The sequence below is a fragment of the Coturnix japonica genome, chromosome 17, assembly GCF_054131305.1.
Source record: "Coturnix japonica strain WE chromosome 17, WE-NBRP24, whole genome shotgun sequence".
Classification (NCBI taxonomy): domain Eukaryota; kingdom Metazoa; phylum Chordata; class Aves; order Galliformes; family Phasianidae; genus Coturnix; species Coturnix japonica.
The window spans coordinates 9,799,035-9,806,408 of record NC_140679.1 but is presented as its reverse complement, the minus strand read 5'-3'; the positions used below and the strand labels follow the sequence as shown (position 1 = coordinate 9,806,408).

General features: G+C 46.3%; 1 long non-coding RNA gene across 1 annotated transcript; it reads left to right on the top strand.

Annotated features, from left to right (window-relative positions):
• The first annotated feature begins 3,976 nt into the window (after positions 1 to 3,976).
• LOC146758111 (uncharacterized) lies at positions 3,977 to 6,700 on the top strand. Its single transcript, XR_014935126.1, has 3 exons — positions 3,977 to 4,079; positions 5,559 to 5,677; positions 6,240 to 6,700. It is a non-coding gene; the product is annotated as an uncharacterized LOC146758111 (long non-coding RNA).
• Positions 6,701 to 7,374: the final 674 nt, after the last annotated feature.

Genomic DNA, 7,374 nt, shown 5'->3' with positions numbered 1-7,374 from the left:
ACCAATGAGTAGAGAAATAAAAAATCTGGCCTTTTCAGTTTATTATATTGGCTTATAAGTTGTGAGAAATCTATGCTAGTTCTTTGAGAGGGACAGATTTTGTTTCTCTACTTTTCAGCTTACATTTGCACCACTGAGTTACTGATGGAAAAGGAATGTTACCTATAACAAAGATAAGCTTTATCTACTGATTGCTTTAAATAAACCCTCATTCCTTTCAGCTTTCACAGCTTGTAGTCTGTTAATCCCGTCAATCATTGACTTTAAATGTAGGAAATATGTAGTAAATGCATGTCAAGCTCTCTCAGCATGTGTCAGAGAATCCAGCCACGAGCCTAAGAACAAGTAGGGGCCCTAGCCTTAAAAGAAACTGGGGGTGGGGAGTCAAACCACATTTGGGCCACCACCACAATAAATAAAATCCAGGCAAAATATGGGTGAACCATGGGCTGACAGATCAGCCTCAAAGGGTTAAAGTAAAGGGGTCAGCCAGGTTGGATGGCCCTGTTCTAACCTGACCTGCTGGGTAGCAGCGCTCCCATGGCAGGGGTTGGGTGGGCCCTGAGGTCCCTTCCAACCCAACTATTCTGTGGTTCTATGATCCTTGAGAGCCCCTTCCAAATCGGGATATTCCGTGATTCAATCTCGTGTGCTGAGCGCTCCCTCTGCTGGCACACACACATAGCTGGATTTTTCCCTACTCAGGCTGGGAAAAAAACGTGCCAGTGGAGCTGATGAAATGAAAGAGGTCATCGAAACAGAGCCCGTGGGGACTTGAAGGCTGAGCTTACCTTTTCTTCTTGGTACAGTTAGCAATCAGCGTCGTTCATTACCTTCAGCACCATGCAGATAGTGCCTGTATTTTACACAGGCCTTAGAGCTGGTTTTCTTTCACTTATTAACTGGAACGGCCACTAAAAGAATCTGAAGTTTTTCTTCAGTTTCTGATAACAGGGCAACAAGTTTGTTTAGTCACTTCTTTTTTACAAAAGCTGTGACCTGAGGAACGGATTTATAAGCAGAGCATTTCTACACTCATGTAAAAATCCTGTGGAATGCAAATGTCCAGAAGAATTTTAGCACCCACTGTGGGGTTTGTCCTTACAGTGCAGAGCAGACTGGCACATTGTTCAGCCTTGTCTGTTTAGAGCATAAAGTCCAAGAATGGCACCACATGAAAATTTGTAATGCAAGGATCAAGTACCCCTCATAGTCAGCACCATCAGCTCCCACAATATCCCACAGCACAGCACTGAGGACCTGAGTGGAAGGTGGTGGGATACCTGTCTATGTTCCCATGATGCTGCCTCTTGGACACATGCTCATCCCTGGATAAGCAGTATAGCATAAACACATCATCAGAAAACAAAGATTCCATCTTTCTGTTTTTCCTTGTCTATTGCTACTGAATTTCTTGTTCCATTGGGCTCGAATCCATAATGGCTTATATATGGATATGACAGTCCTGTCCTCTCTCCCCTCTAAACATGTGTACAACCACACAAGCAGCCAGACACAGCCCTGACACAGTTGCCATTCACAATCACTATCCCCCAGGGCAGCACAGTAAGCTTTCATCCCACAGGATGAACTACTGCTTTAATGGAGAGGGGAAAACACAGGGGGCAGCCAGAGACAGCTTTGTTCTGCTCTGGATGCATCTCCAGCAAAATCACGTTCAGTTAGGTGGCATACATCTCACAGTAACAGAGGGCAGTTTGCTATCTGCAGAAAAGGTGAAAACCAAAAGAAGTATTATTCACAAAACATAAAGAAATACTGTTATATGTCTTCTCTTTGAGTCATTATACACAGTCATTACAGAAAAAATGTTCTCCTTGCTGGGCACTGCAGCAGGATTTAGTTACGTCTTCTCTTAGAGATCCACATCTTATTCATGCTTACACCATGTCAAGTCAAAATGAGGACGGGCATTTTGTAGATGCGTGGTATGAGAGGCCAATATTCTGTTAGTAATGCTTTCCTCCCAAGGTTTGAAGGCAGCACCTTTTCCAGCCTCATTTCAAATACTGCATCACATTTAAATCCCAGCTTTCCTAACACAGATGCAATGTTAGGAAGCCATGTGAGGAAAGACAGGGATGGCTTTAAGTCTCTAAATAAGAAGAAAGAGAATCATCATCAAGGAGGCTGACTGACTGAAAAAGAATGTGCTTTTCCAGGCCATTTCTGAAGGTACAGCTGAGGGCTAACCCATAACAGTTACTTTACTTGTTGAATAACATTTTTATGTATGTGTTTTATGTTTTGCTTTTTGTCACTTTGCCTCATGTTTAATTGCTCTGTTCCAAAGTTTTGCTGAAGGGAACTGAGGAATGATTTGAATGGCAGTAAATGTGGATATCACAGACCCAAAACATGGCCAGAACTCAACATTGTAAAAGCTGCGATTTGACCCTCGCTCAACAAATACTTTGTACATTTAAACAGGCAAAAAAAGAACCAGCTTTAAACTGAGATGAAACCACAGATCAGAGATGAACATTTCATTAAATACTGGACAAAGCAGTAGAAACTCTTGCTCTCTTCTTGTTTGCAGATCATGAGAGTTCAGAAAAGCCCATGGAATTATATCTGATTTATAATCTGATTTATAAGCAGCACTGCATTGAGACAAGATGGGGATGAAAGGACAGAGCACAGCTCTGGTGAAAAGGGCCGAGCATCACCTTGGGGTGATCATTGTGACTCCATGTTGGGAGTGGCCGAAGCCCCCATCACAAACACGTGCCATCACAATGACACCCCATCAGAACCCCCAGGGTGTTCAGAAGGATTTCACTTGCCGAGTGGCACAGCGAAAACCGCTTTGTTGCAGAAATGTCTGCAAGGACAAACTTCAATTGGACTGAGCAAAGACGCTCCCACCCTGCAAGAGGTGGTCAAGGATCGGCTCGTGATGCTGCTCACTCCCATGTCCGTCTTTAGCAATTGAAAATCTCCTGTACCTTGCTGTCTTTCAAGCGCAAGGTGATAACAACTGACTCTTCTCCTTTGCCTTTTGCAGCCTCTCGTCAACTGGAACCCAGACTTTGGAGGAGAGAGCTCTCGGCTCCTCGAGCAGCGCAGGCCGAGATCTGCCCGGAGAAGGAGAGCCGAGACAGGCCCCTGCTGCTGCTCCTGCTGCTGCTGCTGCTCCTGCTCCCGCAGGGGCTGCCTGCAGGCAGCGGGTCCGGCAGCCGGCACCCAGGCGGCTGCAGCCAGGGGACCCCGGCCTCCCAAGCGCCGAAGGAGAAACCGCAGCCGACGCCGAGCTCGAGCCTCTTACAGCCGGCCAATGCGTGCTGCAGCAGCTTGGGGAATGAACCAGCCTCTGGACCCGTCCCTGCTGCCACCAAACAGCGGCTGGAGCCCTGGAGACATTTCTACTTCCTTGTCGTTCACCGCTTCATCTTACATGGGAGACAGCTTGCCACGCAACCCAGCACTGCAGGAACTTCCCTGGCGCCCAAGAGAGCAAGAGCAGCGTGCTCCTGAGGCTGGCCTGCTTTTCCACTCCTTATCGCTCACGGTGAACATACAGCATGAAGTCACGGTGATGCCAGAGGAGTGGGAGCCTTGGGAGGACCCGCAGCGCCCACCTTTCACCAGCTCTGTCTGGGTAGAGGAAGGCTGCTGGCTGCGCACCGATGAAGATGACAGTGATGAAGATGACGAGTGAGCACCCTGCAGTGGGGTCATGTCGGCGCCCGCATAGTGGCCCGAGGTGGTAGTGGATAGACCGATAGTTATAAGGACAGGTTGTTTCAATAATAAATCGTTTCAGTTGTCACTTCAGTTTGGTCATTCAGTCCTTTCCTTGAGGGCGAGATCTCAGATGCGATTTTAATTTTGTCAGTGAAAACGTGCAAGGCTTTGGCTTGGTTGAACGAGGTGTACTCCCGCAGGGAACTCATCCCGATACTTCCATCACCCGCCCCTCATCCCGCCCCGCTCGGCCCTGGCTCCGCCCGGCTCCCCGGGCCGCGGCTGCGCAGAGGGCGGTGTGAGCGGGGAGCGCGTCCCGTGCCGAGCCGACAGCCGCCCCATGGCCATGCCGCCATGCTGCCCAACACTGGGTAAGGCGACCTGGGCTTTCCTCCTTCCTTCGGCGGGGCCGCGAGCTCCGAGCCACAGGAGCTGCCAGGGCAGAGCTGGGGCCGGGGCCGGGGCCGGGGCCGGGGCCGGGCGGAGGGACAGACGCGTGCTCCGCAGCCCCTTGAGGGCGATGGGACGCGGGGTGGAGGCCGCGGCCAGGCACGGTTGGACCCGGAGTCCCGCTCGGTGCTGTTTGCTCACGGGCCGAGCTGTGTGCACGTCCGGAGGGCAAAGTGCGGCTGTGGGTGTGCTGTGGAATCTGAATTGAGTGACTGCTGCGGCGTTATTTCTGCGCTGCTAATGAACGGGGACATACGTTGACCTTATTCGTTCCCGTGTGTTGCAAGCAGTAGTCATGAGATCCTGTACGAGTGCAGAAAGCGCCCACGGTGCAGCCTGTGGGCTGCCCTGGTTGCGGCCGTGCCTGCTGCAAAAGGAGCCCACCTGCATGATTCTAACTCCCTGAACCTGTCCAATTAACATTTCTCTTACCCCTTAGGCTGTTCAACCATCCAGACTATTATGTATTTACTTGGATACAAAAGTATTTTGAGAGATGGTAATGAAAGCCTTGCTAATGTGAATGGTGTCAGCTGTTATCACTTTGGCCTCAAATCCTTTCATTCTATCACAGAAGTCAATCAGGTTCACCAGGCTTGATTTTACCTACTGAGATTGATGATGCATTGGAACATGCTGCCCAGGGAAGTGGTGAAGTCACCATCCCTGGTGACGTTCAGGAAGGGTTTAGATGTGGCACTGAAGGACATGGTTTAGTGGCCATAGTGGGGATGGGTTGAAGGTTGGACTATATTGTCTTTTCCAACCTTCCAAGTTCTAAGATTACCTCTCATCTATGGCTAGTTTCTCATGTCCTGGTAAACCATGTTCCTAAGCAAGGCACTACCAGTGTCTGCTCTCACTGAATCACCCATGCCACTCAGCAACGCCTTTCCCTTGTTCATGCTCTTCCTACCCACATTATAGCAGATAAACAAGTTGCCACTGGCTTCCCTTGCAAGTCTCAGCTGCAGGTGAACTTTGGTTCTCCTCACACTGTGCTGATATGCTCATGCAATATTCCCAGTTCCTTTTTATCTCACTGGTGCTTCCACTCTGTGTGACACCTTTGTACACAGGGGCTCAGTCACAAGTCATTTGCACAGCTGTGTCAGCCTGCTGGTTGGTTGGACAGACTTGTGGGGATTTATTGGGTTAAATGCAGTTACTTGCAAACTGAGTTTTACTGTGAAAGCCTTAAGGAAAATCATGGTCATTTTTGAAAATCTGATTTTTGGCTCTTGTCTTTGGCACCCTGCATTGGGATTGTGATCCTGGACTTTGCCTTTACAGCGTGTTGAGCTACTGGTCCTCTGTGTTCAGAGGGCCAAAAGAATTAAATTACAGAGAGCTGCACTGAGTATCAAAACGTTAGAATTGGTTGGTTTTGTTGTTTTTAGAAGTCACTCCTTTTCTGCTTTTGGAGAATGCAGCAGTTCTGTTGTGGGCAGCCTTGGATTATTGTACAAAAAGTCTTCAGTGGTGGTGAAAGGCTTATATTTCCAAGAAGGTTCTGCAGGTAAGAGTTAAGAGTTTTTCATAGGATTTCTTAATACTACACCATGTTTTCTATTCCCAATAGAGATAGGAAGGCAAAATCTTTTTTTCTCTATGCTTCCACATTTGATTTGATAGCGATATAGCTCATTGCTGTCTTTTTAAATAGAAATTATCTTTGAGGAGTGAAGGAGGCCCCAATTGCGTCTTTGGGCTAGAACATATGTTGCTCATCTTAAACCTGTGGATTATCTTTTAAACTTCAACACTTGGAACATGGTTAAACTCCTCTTGCAGGTCCATGTTCCTTCTCTGCAACATCCCCTTCTCAGAGTATACAAAAAGGATTTACAACGTGCTTTTTTCCTTTTTTTTTCCCTCCCCAATTCAATACTCATGTAAAAGGGTCAGTTTGTATCTGAAGGGGGTGGTAGGAGCTGGGAGAGTTTCTGTACTCTAGGAAGATGATGCTTTGACCCCAGAAAGTTGATTTTTCCGTGACTTACATCCTTCAAAAATAAAATTCTATGTGTAGACTAAATATGTATCCTACTAAATATGGGATTTTTGTGTGCTTTTTGTAGCCTACACAATTTGTAAATATGGCATGTCCATGTGTGTCTTGGGAATGGCAGAAGAATTTAAAGGAGAAGTTGCTGTCAATGCTTTATGGCCTAAAACAGGTGATTATTTTGAATTGTTGTGTTTTGTCCTATACAGGTGGTCTTATTTAGGACTGATTCAGAACACCGAGCACTTCTGTGTATTTTTTTGTGATCAAAGATGTTGTGTGGGTATTGGCTTTCTTTCCTAGTTCTCACTGTTGCCTTCCTGTTTTCACTTAAACTTGCCTTCAGCCTGAGCACATTCTGCTTTTTCTCCTGTCTTGTCACTGCTCCTTTCAACATGACTCAAACTTTGGTTTGCACACCATCCCTGAGTAGTATTGGACATTTATGTCAATATTTAGAATCCCCAGCTAGTTAGATTGCCAGGAAATAGATGAAGCTGACAAGATATGTACCTCTGTAGATGTAAAAAAAAAAAAAGTTTTGGCTGAGTGGGAAATCAATTGCTTTTTCACTCAACCATCCAACACTTCTTGCAAGTCACAGCACACTGAAGGGCCGCATAGCAGAAAAATAACTTGGTGTGCCCATCTTATACTAGCTCCAGTTTATTGTCCATGGGTCAGTGAGGACCAGGGCTGCTGTTGAAGGTTTGGTAGCTGCTGAACAAAGAGACCAGTGTCTTGAAAGCATTAGAAGCAGCAAGTGAGCTTTCAAAATTTGTATGTATCAGTGTTTCCTTGATGAAAACTGTTCATGTTCTGAAGTATAAAAGTTTGTAATGTTCAGTCTAGGAAGAAAAATGTTGTTTTGAAAGGTTTATCTGCCAAAACAAAAGTTAACTACTTTAGAGAGTGAGAGAGGTGACTTCTGTAGTATCTACATTACAATTACAAAGTTTTTAATTTAAAGAACATCATATATATGTGATCAGCTTCAATGCTGGAGATTAACACTGTGCTAGTATGGTTCTATTGGTTCATCCAGCTCCTTGAAACAAGAAAATATGCTGATAGTGAGATGTTACGAGCTCTCGATTTAACTAAAAGTGAAAGAGGTAGCCTGCCAAAAGGATGTAAGAGTGTGAATGAGTAGTAGAGGTACTTCAGGGTCAAAGTGGAAGATGCTGTATGTATGAATTAATGGAAAA